This window comes from Megascapheus bottae, chromosome 20 (assembly GCF_031878675.1).
Source record: "Megascapheus bottae isolate mThoBot1 chromosome 20, mThoBot2.hap1, whole genome shotgun sequence".
Taxonomy (NCBI): Eukaryota; Metazoa; Chordata; class Mammalia; order Rodentia; family Geomyidae; genus Megascapheus; species Megascapheus bottae.
In genome coordinates this window covers 4,639,101-4,655,788 of record NC_143528.1, presented here as the reverse complement: position 1 = coordinate 4,655,788, position 16,688 = coordinate 4,639,101, and positions in this window count along the sequence as shown.

Here is a 16,688-nt window from a genome sequence, read left to right as displayed (position 1 = left end):
AGTGGTAGAGTACTTTTCTAGCATGTTGAATGTCCCAGTTCAATCTCTAGTACCACATGTACACAGCGAAAGGGGAGGAGTTGTAGCTAAACAAAGGCTGGGATGTAACTCCATGGTAGAGATGTGTTTAGCATGCCTGAGGCCCTGACTTCAAGCTAGTACTGAAAAAAAAAAAAAGAATTTGCAGTTGAAGTTTGTCCAGAACCTCACCTAGCTATGAGTCTTTCATCATCCCTGCATTATAAAGTGTTCAGGCCACTTTCTTGAAGGTTCTGTTCATGACCTTTTGAAAACTTGAAGACATCGAGCTGAAGAATGCACAATTATGTTGGGAAAGGCAAGCCTGGTGTTTTATTTATTTTTAGTGCCAGTACTAGGGCTTGAACTCAGGTCCTGAGAGGCTAGCACTCTACCAGTCGAGCCACAGCTTTACTTCTGGCTATTGTGGTGCTTAATTGGAGATAAGAGGCTCACTGACCTTCCTGCCCAAGCTAGGTTCAAAATGTTCCTCAGATCTCACCTTAAATGTCATCCAAAATGGCACCAGCCAGGCCCAGTATTTTTTTTCCATATATTTTTTATTGTAACGAATAGAAGGGTTACATTATATTCACCAGATAAAAGGTGCATTAGTTCACAAACATTGGTACCCTTGAAGCCTTGTATTTTAACGCTTCTGAAGTCTCACATCCACAGACCTACCAGAGGTTTCTCTCACTTGATTTCCAGAGCCTCCCCCTCAGCTAATTCTGCCAGCTGTGTCTTCCAATCTCTAAATCCATTCCTCTCAAATTCAGCGTGGAGAGGCTGGAAAATAAGCCCAGGTTTTCAAGTTGAGAGGTAGAAAGATTTTATTCCTTTATGAATTTGTCAGGCCTAACAACAAGACCTCATCCTTGAGCTGTCTTGCTTCCTCCCTAGGAACAATGGAACAAAAGGAAAACAAAATTATCATGGAAAATGCCTCCAGGGCCATGCCATGGCTGTTCTTTTGAACTGCTCAGTATTTCAAAGACACCCTGTATAGTCACTGGTCTAAGCAATCCCTCTGGGAGTCTGAGCCAGGGGTCAGGAGTCAGGAAGGTTGGAGGGGACCAGAGAAAACCTAAAATTATCCCTGAGGAAGAAGGACCAGCTGGGCTCCCAGGGACCCAGCAGCTCACCCCTGAGCAGGGCTTGTAGGGGGATCTCAAGTGAATGTTTTCCATGCCCATGAAGGACCCCATACAGGCCTCAGGTCCAGGAAAATACCCAGTGGGTAGAGGTGCAGAGGCAATGGCCCTGCCTCTCCCTGGCGAGGCCCAATCATGCCAGGGTGGTGAAGGCCCCACTTGGCCAAAGCTTGTTGCTGATCAACTTGCGAATCTATTGCTCCCAAGCTGGGTTTTGCAACACCCTAGAGTGTTGCCAGGTATTTCAAAGGGGTGTCATAAGAGTCTAAAAAAGCAATCTCTAGAACAAATCAAACCATTCTGGCAAAATTTTCTAGAACATCAAAAGTTGGTGGAGAGAGTGGGGCCGGGAGTTTGGCCTAGTGGTAGAGTGCTTGCCTAGCATGCACAAAGACCCAGGTTCGATTCCTCGGTACCACATACATAGAAAAAAGCCAGAAGTGGTGCTGTGGTTCAAGTGGAAGAGCTCTAGCCTTGAGAAAATCCAGGGACAGTGCTCAGGCCCTGAGCCCAAACCCAGGACTGGCAAAAAAAAAAAAAAAAGTTGGTGGAGAAAGGGAAAAGGACTTCATATGTCAAACAAATTCAAGGATGTCACTGCCTTCTAGGGGAGATCTTATTACATAAAGTGTAAAATATTTACATAAAAAAGAAACAATGGAGCCTGGTACCAGTTATACCTGTAGTCCTAGCTACTATGAGGCTGAGATCTGAAGATCACAGTTTGGAGTCAGCCTGGTACAGGAAAGTCCATGAAACTTTTATCCAGTTAACCAACAGAAAGCCAGAAGTGGTGCTGTGGCTCAAAGTGGTAGAGCACTAGCATTGAGTGAAAGAAGTCAAGGATAGTCAACAGGCCCAAGACCCACTGAAGAAGAGGAAGTAGAAGGAGGAGGAGAAGAAGGAGGAGATGGGGGGGGGGGAGAAACAATGAGGTTGTTACACTGATCATCCCAGCTCCTCTGGAGGCTGACATCTGACGATCACAATTTGAACCCAGCCAGAGCAAGTCCCTGAGACTTTATTAATCACCAAAAAGCCAGAAGCTTGTGGCTTGAAACTTGAGCTGTGGCTCAAGTGACAGAGTGACAGCCTTGAACAAAACCACTCAGGGACAGCACCCAGGTCCTGAGTTCAAGCCTTAGTACTATGACAGAAAGAGCAAGAGAAAGAAAGAAGGAAAGAAAGAAAGACAGACAGAAAGAAAGAAAGAAAGAAAGAAAGAAAGAAAGAAAGAAAGAAAGAAAGAAAAGAAAGAAAGAAAGAAAGAAAGAAAGAAAGAAAAGAAAGAAAGAAAGAAAGAGGAGTGGAAGGGAGAGAGGGAGAAAGAGAAAGAAAAGAAGGGAGAGCGGGAGAGGGAGGGAGAGAGAGAGGGAGAGAGAGAGAGAGAGAGAGAGAGAGAGAGAGAGAGAGAGAGAGAGAGAGAGAGAGAGGAAACCTCTGGGTTTGGGAATGGTCAGCCCGATAACCAAAGCACAACTTGAGAAGAGATAAACCAAATTCTCCTTTCCAATTAACCACCAAAAAGCCAGAGTGGAGCTGTGGCTTAAGTGGTAAAGCACCAGCGTTGAGAGAAAAAAAAATTCAGAAACAGAGCCCAGGTCCTAAGTTTAAGATATGGAAGCAAGTGTCCTTCCTCCTTCCAGGTCTCTTTCCTCTCTCCATCCTTGCCCCCTCCTGTTCCTCTCCCCTATAGCTCCTACCCTGAAAAGCTGTCTTTGCCACAGCTCCACTTCTGGTTTTCTGGTGGTTAATGGGAGATAAAAGTTTCATGGTCTTTCCTGCCCGGGCTCGCTTTGAACCTCAATTCTCAGCTCTCAGTCTCCTGAGTAGCTAGGATTACAGGCATGAGCAGCTAGTGCCTGTCTCAAATTTTTAATAGATACTACATTTAATTCAGCCATCAAAGTATGGAAAATGTACATAAATAGAAATGCGAGCCTCCTGTGAAGGACACAAAATACTACCATAAGCATTCTGTTTACCTTCCAGTAATCTGTTCTTTTCTGAGATAGGGTCTTGCTGCACAGTCTAGCCTGGCTTCATGATCCTTCTGTCTTGGCTTTTGAAGGCTTGGGATCACAGGTGTGGGCCTTCATACCTAGCTCCAGTGTGTGTGCGTGTGTGTGTGTGTGTGTGTGTGTGTGTGTGTGTGTGTGTGTGCACACGTTAAACTCAGCCTTATTCTCTTGCCTGGCTGTTTTGCTACAGGCTGATACTCTACCACTTGGACCATACCTTTGTTTGTAGCATTTTATTGGTTAATTGAGATAAAAAGCCTTATGGACTTTTCAGCTGGGCTGGCTCTGAACAATTCTCAGCCTCCTGAGTAGCTAGGGTTACAGCTGTGAGTCACTGGCTCCTGGCTCCAATAATATATACATTAAAAAATATGCATTTTGTGAGCATTTTTTCCACCCAAATTCTGTACCTTTTTTTTTTTTTTTCCAATAATGGGCCTTGAATTTTGGGCCTGGGCACTGTTCGCAAGCTTCTTTTGCTCAAGGCCAGCACTCAACAACTTGATCTACAGCACCCCTTCTGGTTTTTTCTGTGATTCATTGGAAATAGAAATCTCAGTGACTTTCCTGCCCAGGCTGGTTTTAAATTGTGATCCTCAAATCTCCAACCTCTGAGCAGCTAGGATTACAGGCATGAGACACTGGCACCCAGCTTTGTACCTTTCTTATCTTACCTTCACTAACTAGCGGTGAGCCTTGCTGAACACTGAAAAGATTCCCATCCTCAGCATTCATGGTGTGGACACACCATGATGTATGAAAGCAAACACCTACTGATGACTTCCTACCTTTACTAGAAGCTGGTGTTGCAATGCGCTACTGGTGTCCACATAGCATTTTACATGTATGTAAGTCTATCTGTGGGATCTGCCTCTACTATAGAATCACTGTTACTAATGCATATGCATTTGCAAATTTAGAAGCTGTTGCCAAAATTGGCATACGCCCATTTACACTCCCACCATCATTTTTGGTGGCCAACAGGGGTTTGGTTGGAGGCAAGTGGCCTGCTGCTCTGGGAAGTCATCCTAATGGCTGCCCCGTGGGGAATTGCTGCTGCCTGCTCTGTAGAGGTCATCCAACTCTGGGCAGACACATACAGTGCCAGAAAGAGCACTGCCCAGGCTCTTGGTCCCATATGACCTTTGTCCTGTGCCCTTGGAAGCAGCTAGTGTGTGTGGGCTCCGAGTCTTCAGCGGTCAGACCTTCAGGTTGCTTATTTATATGTCGGGGGCTCCAGAATCTGTATTTGAGAGGATAGCAAGCATGATTTAGAATTCTGTCTGATGGACAGAAGTTTTGTTAGCAAGGAAGTAATCTCTCTCCCTGCTAGGTTGTAACTTGTAATCCTATGAACATAATGGCTGGCACAGCTCTGTGGCTGAGTGTTGGTGACACAGCAGAAAAAAAGTCTGTCATAAGATTACATATGACAGATGCAAATTGGTAGTGTACCCACACTAAGGAGTGAACCTAAAATGTACTCAGCCACTGGGCTACATCCCTAGCCCTAAAGAGATGGCTGTATCCTATTAGTCACCGTGTATCTTTTTTACTTAGGAAGAAGCACAAATCAGGTGGATTTTCTTTTCTTTTTCACTTCTTTAGCCTGTCTCTCTCCTCCATAGCCTTCAGTGACCATCCATTCCCAGGTGTTCATTTGTTTTTTAAATTATTTGTGTATTTATGGCCTTCGCAAGTGGTTTGGTGAATTTGGGTTTTGAGGGGTCATAATTAGTCCAAGGGGTGAGGGAGAAAGTAGCAAATACTAAGACCTCCAAGGGGTTCTAAAACCTACCTCCAACACCAGTATTCTGTAGAATTAACCCAGTGAGTCTCCAGGAAACTGAGGCTTGTTCACAATCATACAGTAAAGTACTTCTAGCAAGCACTCAGACACTCAAGGACTAGCCCAGAACAAGAGAGAATAAGAGCCTTTTGCTGAGGTAGAAAGGGGCAGACAGATAGGGTCTTTTCTTTCTTTACTGATTGAATAATTGCACACATAATCATTTTTTATACGCACACTGATAAGGGTCATCATTCTGATTTACAAAGCTTATGAATAATGAAAAACCTCAAAGTTGTTTTTTGTTTTGTTTTTTTTTTTGCCAGTCCTGGGCTTGAGCTCAGGGCCTGAGCACTGTCCTTGGACTTTCTCAAGGCTAGAGCTCTACCACTTGAACCTCAGCACCACTTCTGGCTTTTTTCTATATATGTGGTATCGAGGAATCGAACCCGGGTCTTCGTGCATGCTAGGCAAGCACTTTAACCACTAGGCCAAACTCCCGGCCCCAAAACCTCAAAGTTTTACATAGGAAAAAAAGTTTAACTCTTTAAGCATTAATGATAACATTATTTCTTTTTCTTTTCTTTTTTCCCAGTCCTGGGGTTTGAACTCAGAGCCTGGGCACTGTCTTTGGGCTTTTTCAAGGCTAGTGCTCTACCACTTGAGCCACAGTACCACTTCTGGCTTTTTCTGTGTATGTGGTACTGAGGAATCAGAACCAGGGCTTTGTGCACGCTAGGCAAGCACTCTATCACTAGGCCATGCTCTCAGCCTGATAAAATTATTCTTCCTGATCGATTGATATGTACATTTCTTTCCTGGTACTTAGTTTCAGCTGTTCCCTCTTCCTCTCCCATCTGCCCCCTCCCCTCACTGCCCTTGAAGAAAGGGTCTTCTACCTTCTTTTTTTTTTTTTTTGCTCATTTTGTGATGTTTTAAGACCCTAAGGATAAAACCCAAAGCCTCAAGCATTCTAAGCACATATTCCCATTAAGCTACAACCAACTACACCCCAGCCCTGGTGCCTTGTTTTCTAGTTCCTGATCATCAATGCAAGAACAGATCATAAAATGGTTCGTTCTTGAAGCAGGAAGAAAACACCTGTTCTATTATGTGAGTAGTCTGTTACTAAATCCTTGACTAACAGATAAGATGCTCTAAGAGCCTGTGAATGGTTGCAAACCCCACCAAAATCCCAGAAAAAGATCTAGGCTTCTAACTTAGGCCCACTAGGATGCAGAACGACTGAGACCCAGATGCCAGATAAAAGAGGGGCTCAAATGGTAGTGTTTGGTCAAGTCTTGGGTTCAGTTTTAAAAAAAAAATCTAAGCCAAGCACTGGTATGAACCACCCCTAGGTTTAATAATCCTACCTGAAGGGACCCCTTTCTTGACTTCCCCTAAAATTCATTCTCTACAAGCATTTCCCATCTTCATGACAGAGGAGTACTTGACTCAAGCCCAGGGGCTGTAAATTCCCTGATAACAGCTCAGATTACAAGAGCAGTTTAAGCAGGTGGAGTTACCAGAATTCCTCCTCCACCCTACCCCCTTGGCCTGCCAGGAAACTCCTTCCCTTTCCTTTGTCATCAAAGCAGTGTGCCAGAAGGCCACCTAGATGATAGGTCAGTTCAAACAGCAAAGGTGTCAGTGGTTGCCCCAGCCTTCACTCAAGTATGTTGAGATTCCATTGGCCACCTGTGTATGGCCAAGCCCAACCACATGGCTGGTGGCCTATAAAAGTTGCCTGTGAGATTAGCCGGGGTCTCTCTCTCACTCACATCTTAGAGACTGGCCCTGAGTGGTCAGTATGATTTTCCATGCTAGGCGAGGAATAAAACTCTGTTTAACTCCCGCTTTTGTGTCAGACTCGTTCCTTTGATCACGGACCCTAATATTGGGGGACTGGACCCTAACACCAGCTACTCGGGAGGCTGAGATATGTGAATTTTGGCTTGAAGCTATCTTAGGCAGATAAAAGTGTGAGAATTTTATCACTAAACAAAAAACTAGAACTGGTGCTTTAGCTCAAAAGTTCCATTCCCTTCCCTTCCCCTCACCCCTCTGCCCCTATACTGGGGTTTGAACTCAGGGCCTGAGCACTGTCCTTGGACTTTCTCAAGGCTAGCGTTCTACCACTTGAGCTGTGTCACAGCACCACTTCTGGCTTTTTCTGTGTATGTGTTACCGAAAAATTCAGCAGAGAGCTTTGTGTACGCTAGTCAAGCACTCTACAACTAGGCCACCGTCCTGGCCCTCGTTTTGATTGTTGTTGTTATTATTTTTGTCTTTTGTTTTTTTAATCTCAAGAAGAAACAAGGCTTTTTAGTCAGGATGGGACTATTTTTTCCCTTTTATGATAAACATCACCAAGACAAAAAGATATTCAGAAGAGGAATCCCAGCAGGGCAGCGTGGGCTTTCTGCTTTCCTTTGTTCCCCTGTCAGGTAAGAGAAGGAGGAGCCAGTCACCAGCTGGGATCTTTCCTGTGTGTCAAGTAGGATCTGGGACAAGAAGGAACCAGTGTTACTGGAGACCAAAGGAGAGATGCTAACATTTACTTAGGATGGCCATACATACTGCCAGCTCATGCAGAGAGGCAGAAGAAGCCCAGATGAGAATTCTCTCACAGAGAAGAGGGCAAGTATATCCCATACAGAGGGCACACATGTGAGCTTGCACACACACACACATACACACACACACTCGCACTCTCCTGCACAGAAGTTACACCATCAGGTACATACACTGAAGGGTATAGACAGACTCCAAAGAAATTCAAATTCTTCCTTGTCCACCAAAACATCTGCCCATTCAATGCGCTAAACCTGAGTCTACACACTAGCAAATACAAGCCCACATTTCATGCAAAAGCATGGAAAGGTCAAGGCCCCGTACCAGCACAAATAAATAAATAAGTAAACAAGCAAACAAATAAAATAAAAAGGCCAAATAAGTTCAATTAATATACAACAAAACAAAACTGGAGGAAAGAAGGATAGAAGAAAGGAAGGAAGAGAGGGAGGAAGGGAAATAAGAACGATTTATGAAAGTTGCCAGGCACAGTGGCTACACCTGAGATCTGAAGATCATGATTCAAAGCCAGCCAGGCACTAAAGTCCGTGAGACTCTTATCTCCAATTAACCACTAGAAAACTGGAAATGGCATTGAAGCTCAAGGGCTAGGGCAATAGCCTTGAGCTGAAGAGCTCAGGGACAGTGCCCGGGCCCAAAGTTCAAGCCTTAATACCGACATATTGTTACAGTATCTTACCTTGTTATCTGATATGTTGTATATATGTTTATTTGTTTTTTTGAAATAGGATAGGGAAGGGGGGAAAATATGATGAGGGGAGGGGGGACGGGAGGGAAATGGAGACAAAAACATTAGAAGGGGTAGTAATGATTGTTAAATAATGCACCTTCTATCTGGTGAATACAGTGTAACCCTTCTATTAATTACAATAAAAATATATTTTAAAATAATAATTTTTTAAGGGGCCGGGAGTTTGGCCTAGTGGTTAAAGTGCTTGCCTAGCATGCATGAAGACCCGGGTTCGATTCCTCGGTACCACATACATAGAAAAAAAGCCGGAAGTGGGGCTGAGGCTCAAGTGGTAGAGCTCTAGCCTTGAGAAGATCCAAGGACAGTGCTCAGGCCCTGAGCTCAAGCCCAGGACTGGCAAAAAAAAAAAATAATAACAATAATTTTTTAAAAAAGAATGCTATGAAAGCAAAATAGGCTTGTGTTGGGGATTGGACACTAGAAAGAGTGGGGAAGGTTAAGGAAGAGGCTGAATGAGGGTGAAAATGATCAATGTAGTGTTTTTGCATGTATGAAAATTGTCAAAATTGTCTTAAAAAGAGGTAGTGGGATAAAGGGGAAGGTTAGAGTGATCCATTTGGATACATTATTTACACATGTGGAAATGTCATAGTGAAAACCCTCCTTGAGCAATCAATGGATGCTAATAAAAAAATAAAAATCTTGGATCCAGACAGGAAAGTCAGTGGGATCCTTATTTCCAGTCACCCACCAAAAAGCTAAAAATGCAAGTGGTAAAACACTAGTTTGGGCAGAAAAGCTCGGGGACAGCGCCCAGGCCCTGAGTTCAAGCCCTAGCTCTGGTAATAATGACTATTAATTGTAGTAGTAGTGGTATTACTCCTGATACTATAGGCTCCATCAGTTGGGCTGGGAATGAATTGTCTAAGCCCATGGCTGCTAGGTGCTCCCAGCTGTGCAGTGCCCAACCAGGTCAGGAGACGCTTGGCTGTGTCTCTCATTTCTCACATCTCAGCAGTAGGGCTAACTGCACAGCGCTGCAGGTCCCCAGCATGCCATGGGAGAGTGCTTCCAAAGCTAACAAGGGAGGGTAGCCTAAACTAAACCCCTCAATGCCCTGCTGACTTGCTTGGAAGGAACAAGTCACTGACCAGCCAGCATACCCTATGGGTTGTTTGTCCAGGGAAACTCCTTTTATTTGTTTGTTTGGAAAAGAATGGCTATAGAATGCCTACCTTCTTTCATCAATTATTCATCTGTCTGCTCTTATTGGACACAACCAAGTGCCTCTGATGGTCAGATGTTCAGCAATACTAAGAGATATCAGACTCTGCCTTCACAGAGTCTGCTCTAGTGGGTGAGAACTCAGGAGAATAACCACCACAGGACAGGACAAAATGGGATGTCAGTGATAATGGGCTTCCAAGAGGAGAATTGGCTTCCAGAAGAGCCATCAGACAGGACATCACACGGAGGGGAGTTAGAGTTGACAGTTAAAGGTGTAGAAAAGGGACACCCCATCCCAGACATGGGGACTGCCATCAACAGAGGTGGAGCTCTTCCAGATCATTGAAGCTTCTTTCAGCTTCTTGATCTGGCTGCATATTTTACCCAGTCCCTTGTAAGGGACACCCATTGGTATTATTATCAGCCTCAACCCTGGACAACCCACCCCCCTCCATTCACATGCAATTGCATTCAAATGTACACTTGATACTCATTACATTTTGATCCTCACCTCTTATTTTGAATCTGCCAAAATTAACTGCTTCCTCTGAAGAAGTTTCTTCTTCTTCTTCTTCTTCTTCTTCTTCTTCTTCTTCTTCTTCTTCTTCTTCTTCTTCTTCCTCCTCCTCCTCCTCCTCTTCCTCTTCCTCTTCTTCCTCCTCTTCATCCCCCTCCTCCTTCTTTGATGCCAGTATTAAGGCTTGAACTCAGGGCATGAGTGCTGCCCCTGAGATTTTTTTTTTTTTTTTTTGCTTGAACGTAGCCTCTCCGTGTTCAAGGCTAGTGCTCTACTACTTGAGTCACAGCACCACTTCTAATTTTTTCTATGTATGTGGTACCAAGGAATCAAACCCACTGCTTCATTCATGTGAGGCAAGCACTGTACCACTAGGCCACACTCCTGGCCCTGCCCCTGACATTTTTCATTTCAGGTTGTTGCACTATCACTTGAGCTACAACTTTACTTTTGGCTTTTTGCTGGTTAATTGAAGCTAAGAGTCTTATGAACTTTCCTGCTTGGACTGGCTTCACACTGTGATCCTCAGATCCTGGTCTCTTGAGGAGCTAAGATTATAGGGGTGAGCTACTGGCACTAGGCACAAAAGCTCCACACACAACATCCCTCCTCTATGCTTCACCTGCTCCCAGGGCCCTCATCCCTCAGCATCTTCCCCAGGGCAGCTCCACCTGGGCTCGTCAGCCTGAGAGGACCACAAGGAGCGTTTCCATGGGGTGTTCTGGTGCAGCTTCCCAAGAGAAGGGACGAGGGTCCTGGGGACACCTGAATACCCAACCACACTGTGGAATAAACCAAAGTGTCCAACAACTGGTGAAAACAGAAATTAGGACTATGCATATATTACAATTTATAGCACTATATACATGGAATACATATATACATGGAATATTCCTCTGCCATGAAAAAAAAAATGTCATTGGACAGGAAACTGAGGTGGTAAAAGAGGCACCAGAAACTCAGCCTTGTGAAACAAGTGGGTCCTAGGGTTTGAACTCAGGGCCTGGGTGCTCTCTTTACAGATTACATTTACAGAAGAGATAGGTGTTCTAGGAGCTTTTCATTTACATCTAAATCAAATGCCATGAAAAGGTCCACTATGGGGTGGAAATGTCGCTTAGTGGTAGAGTGCTTGCCTAGCATGCATGAAACACTGGGTTCAATTCTTCAATACCACATAAACAGAAAAGGCTGGATGTTGTGCTGTGACTCAAGCCTTGAGCAAAAGAAGCTCAAGATAATGTCCAGGCCCTGAGTTCAAGGCCCAGGACTGTCAAAAAAAAAAATAAGCCACAGATAACCAACTCAGTGTAGAAGACTGAAATATATCTTCCCCTTAGGTCAGGAACAAGACAGAATGCCTCTGTGTGTGTGTGTGTGTGTGTGTGTGTGTGTGTGTGTGTGTGTGTGTGTGTGTGTGTGTGTGCCAACCTAGGGCTTGAACTCAGGGCCTGGGCACTGTCTCTGAGCTTTTGTGTTCAAAGCTAGTGCTCTACCACTTGAGCCATAGCTCCACTTCTGGTTTGGTGGTTAATTGGAAATGAGTCTTAGGGACTTTCCCGCCTAGGCTGGCTTCAAACCCTGATCCTCAGATCTCAGCCTTGTCAGTAGCTAGGATTACAGATCTAAGCTACTGACACCTGGCTGAGGATGCACATTTTTTACTTACAGACTTACAGAGCAATTAGGTAAGTAAAATTGGCCAGATGTGGTGGTTTATGTTTGCAACCTCAGTTACAATGAGAGGCAAAGATTGAGATGGTCTAGATTTCAGGCCAGCTGAGGAAGAAAGCACATCTCAACAAACAACCTGGTTGTAATGGTATTGTGGCCTATCACTCCAACTATCTGGGAGATGTCAGTAGAAGGATCTTAGTCCCAGACTCTCCGCAGCAAAAAATGAGACCCAATCTGAAAAAACAACCTAAAGCCAAGGGCTGGAGAAATGACTGAAGTGGTCAAGTGCCATGAACAAGGCTTAGAGTTTAAGCCCCAGTGCTACCCTCCTCAGAAGGCACTCATATTGGAAAGACAAAATGATCTCTATTCATTATGTCTATAGAGTCATAAATTTTTATGTCATGTAGTTATATTTTTATTTCCAATACCAGAAGTGGAAGCCAGGAGTTTGGCTTAGTGGTAGAGTGCTTGCCTAGCATGCATAAATACCCAGGTTCAATTCTTTGGTTTCACATACATAGAAAAAACCAGAAGTGGTGCTGTGGCTCAAGTGGTAGAGCTCTAGCCTTGAGAAAGCCCAAGGACAGTGCTCAAGCCCTGAGTTCAAGCTCCAGGACCGGCAAAAAAAAAAAAAACAAAAACAAAAACCAGAAGTGGGGTTTGAGAATATGTCTTAGTGGTAGAGTGTTTGCCTAGCATGCATATCCTGGGTTTGATTGTCAGTACCACATACACAGAAGAAGCTGGAAGTGTGTTGTGGCTCAAGTGGTAGAGCACTAGCCTTCAGGAAAGCCCAAGGACAGTGCAGAAGTGGAGGTATGGCTCAAGTGGTAGAGCACTAGCCATAAACAAAAAGGCAGGTGAGAGCATAAGGCCCTGATGCCAAGCTCAGGACCAGCAGGAAGAAAGAGAGAAAGAAGAAAGAAAGAAAGAAAGAAAGAAAGAAAGAAAGAAAGAAAGAAAGAAAGAAAGAAAGAAAGAACAGAGAGAGGGGGAAGGAAGGAAGAAAGGAAGAAAGGAAGGAAAGAAGGAAGGAAGGAAGGAAGGAAGGAAGGAAGGAAGGAAGGAAGGAAGGAAGGGAAGGAAGGGAAGGAAGGAAAAAGAAAAAAAAGACAGAGAGGCTGGGAGTTTGGCCTAGTAGTACAGTGCTTGCTGACATGCAGGAAGATCTGGATTCGATTCCTCAGTACCACACATACTGAAAAAGCCAGAAGTGGTGCAGTGGCTCAGGTGGTAGAACTCTAGCCTTGAGAAAGCCCAATGACAGTGCTCAGTCCCTGAGTTCAAGCCCCAGGACTGGCAAAAAAAGAAGAAGAAGAAGAGGAAGAGGAAGAAGGAGAAGGAGAAGGAGAAGAAGAAGAAGAAGAAGAAGAAGAAGAAGAAGAAGAAGAAGAAGAAGAAGAGGAGGAGGAGGAGGAGGAAGAGGAGGAGGAGGAGGAGGAGGAGGAAGAGGAAAAGAGAAGGAGAAGGAGAAGAGAAGGAGAAGGAGAAGAAGAGGAGGAAACGAAAAAAGAAAGAATAGACAGAGAGAGAGAAAGAAGAAAGAAAGAAAGAAAGAAAGAAAGAAAGAAAGAAAGAAAGAAAGAAAGATGTAGCACTATTTACCATAGCAAAGATATGGAACCAACCCAGATGTGCCTCAGTTGATGAGTGGATCAACAAGATGTGGTATTTATACACAATGGAATTCTATGATGCCATCAGAAAGAATGACATTGCCCCATTTGTTAGGAAATGGAAAGACTTAGAAAAAATCATATTAAGTGAAATAAGCCAAACCCAAAGGAACATAGGCTCAATGGTTTCCCTCATTTGTCATAATCAGTAGAAACCTTGGGCTCTCCTAGCAGAGATTTACAATAGAGAAAAACCTAGATACATAAGGCCATATAGTAGATGCTAAATGAAAGGACCAATAGGATATAAAAACAAAATCCATATGAGTGATTGTTGTCCTTAATGTACTATGTTATCTCTCATCTCTTTTGCTGTCTCTTGGTTATCTCATATTGTTACAGTATTTCACTTTGTTATCTGATATATTGGATAAATGCGTATTTGGTTATTTGAAATTGGATAGGGAAGGGGGGAAAACAAGATGAGGGGTGTGGGTGGGGGGAGGGAAATGGGGACCAAGACATGAGAAAGGGTGTCAATGTATGTGAAGTAATGCACCTTCTTTTTTTTTTTTTTGCCAGTCCTGGGCTTGAGCTCAGGGCCTGAGCACTGTCCTTGGACTTTCTCAAGGCTAGAGCTCTTCCGCTTGAGCCTCAGCACCACTTCGGCTTTTTTCTACGTATGTGGTACCGAGCAATCGAACCTGGGTCTTCATGCATGCTAGGCAAGCACTTTAACCACTAGGCCAAACTCCCGGCCCCAGTAATGCACCTTCTATCTGATGAATATAATGTAACCCTTCTATTAATTACAATAAAAAATATATGAGGAAAAAAAGAAAGAAAGAAAGAAAGAGAGAAAGGAAGGAAGGAGGGAGGGAGGGAAGGAAGGAGGAAGGGAGCAAGGGAGGGCGGGAGGGAAGGAAGAAAGGAAGGGAAAGAAGGAAAGGGACAGGAGGAAGGAGGGAGGGAGGGAAAGAGACAGATATAATTTATGCTAAGTTCTTCACTATAATAAAAAAATGAAACAGAAAACTGTAAAGGTGTGGAGAAATTGGAATAGTCATGCAATTATATGACAGCAATGTAAAATGTCACAGCCACTGTATAAAACAATCTGTTCAGAAGTGGCACTGTGGCCCAAGTGGTAGGACAAATAACCTGGAGCTGATGAGTTCAGGGACAGTGCACAGGCCCAGAGTTCAAGACCCATGACAGACCAAAAATAAAATTCTATATGACTCAATAATTCCACTATAGGTACATACCCCAAAGAACTGGATCATAATAATAATTCCAGACAACACAGAGTTCAGTAATCCAAGTGTCCCTCGGATATATGGATAAGCAATGGAATTGCTTTCAGACATAAATGAGTTTTTAGGGTGAATCCTAAAAACATTAAAGTAAGTGAGTTAAGTCAGATGCCAAAAGAAAAATAGCATATGATTCTCTGTTGTGAAATCTTCAGATAAGCAACTTCATTGAGACAGAAAGTAGCATAGAGTTTACCAGGGGCTGCAGGGAGTTGAAGAAGGAGGTATTGCTTAATGGGTGCAGGATTTCAGTTTGGGGTCATGAAAAATGTCAGAGTAAATAGTGAAAATGATTGCACAACATTGTGGATGTAGTTCATGCCACTGAGCTGTGCATTTAAAAATGGTTAGAACCCCCCTGCATCTGTAGCTCATGTCTGTAATCCCAGCTTCCCGGGAGGCTGGGGTCTAGAGGATCACAGTTTGAAGACAGCCTTGACAAAAAAGTTCTCTAGACTCCATCTCCACAATAACCAACAAAAAGCCAAGCTGAGGGATAATTGCAGAGAAATAATGGGTTTCAAAACAATGGAGTAGGTTTGCAGATGAAGTAAGATTCCTATGGGTTGATCACTGCACCAGCCAAGACATATGGGAGGGAAAATACTGTTTTTTTTTCATATATTTTTATTGTAATTAATAGAAGGGTTACATTACATTCACCAGATAGAAGGTGCCTTATTTCACATACATTGATACCCTTTCTCATATCTTGGTCCCCATTTCCCTCCCCCACCCCACCCCCGGCCGCTCATGTTGTTTTTCCCCCTTCCCTATCCAATTTCAAATAACCAATCAAGCATATATACAATATATCAGATAACAAAGTGAAATACTGTAACAATATGAGATAACCAAGGGACAGCAAAAGAGATGAGAGATAACATAGTACATTAAGGACAACAATCACTCATTATATGGCTTTTGTTCTATATCCTGAAGGTCCGAGTGTCATACTATATGGCCTTATGTATCTAGGTTTTGTTCTATCTAGGAGAGCCCAAGGTTTCTACTGATTATGACAAATGAGGGAAATCATTGAGCCTATGTTCATTTGAGTCTGGCTTACTTCACTTAATATGATTTTTTCTAAGTCTTTCTATTTCCTTACAAATGGGGCGATATCGTTCTTTCTGACGGCATCGTAGAATTCCATTGTGTATAAATACCGCATCTTGTTGATCCACTCATCAACGGAGGGGCATCTAGATTGGTTCCATATCTTAAAATACTGTTTTCTCTAGTTTTGTTTGTACTGGACAAGTCCTATAATAAAGAAGAAAAACTAAACCTCCACTCTTTACGTTTGTTGCAAGTGAGGAAAATGGAAGAGATTTTTTTTTTTAATTTATAGCCCACAGTTTCATGTAACAATAGTAAGACATTCATTGCTCGACTGACGGAATTGCAATGGCTTTGTGGAAAAGAAAAAAATGAATGAAGAGGTGGAAGTACAGCCCAACTCCTTCAGTCTAGGTGGAGTGAATGCAAGATCCCTGGAGAATCAGGAATAGGAGCAGATGCAATGGCCACAGATGCAAACACTGGCAAGAAGGCAGCAGGCTATGCTCACCAAATGCATATGCGCACACTCTGTTTCTGTCTGCAGGGTTGTGTCGCTGGATGCTTTGCCATTTTCCACTTCTAAAGTTGCATTCACCTTCTTTGTGAGCACAGCTCTGCCGAGAGTTGAGAGTAGAATCAGAAAAGTATTCCTGTGAAGTGATTCCGTTAGCCAGATAAAAAGGAACTGGGAATTTTTGAGCAGAGAACAGAATAGACTAGCATGTGCCAAAATCCAGAGACGTGAACCTGTGGATGATTCAAGGAACTATTTGCCCAGAAATGAGATCTGAGGCTTCTCCCCACAAACCTATGAGAAAAAAAATAAACTAAAGGGGTTGCAGGGAACTCAGCATTCAGCACATTGGTCCATTCCTGCCCTGCTATCGTCAGGAGAGACATCTGTAGGTGAATGTATGAGCAATCACTGGCAAAATGCTTGCAAGAACAGAGGCTTGGTCACCAACTGGTGACTAGCCAACTGGTTTTGTTGTTGTTTGT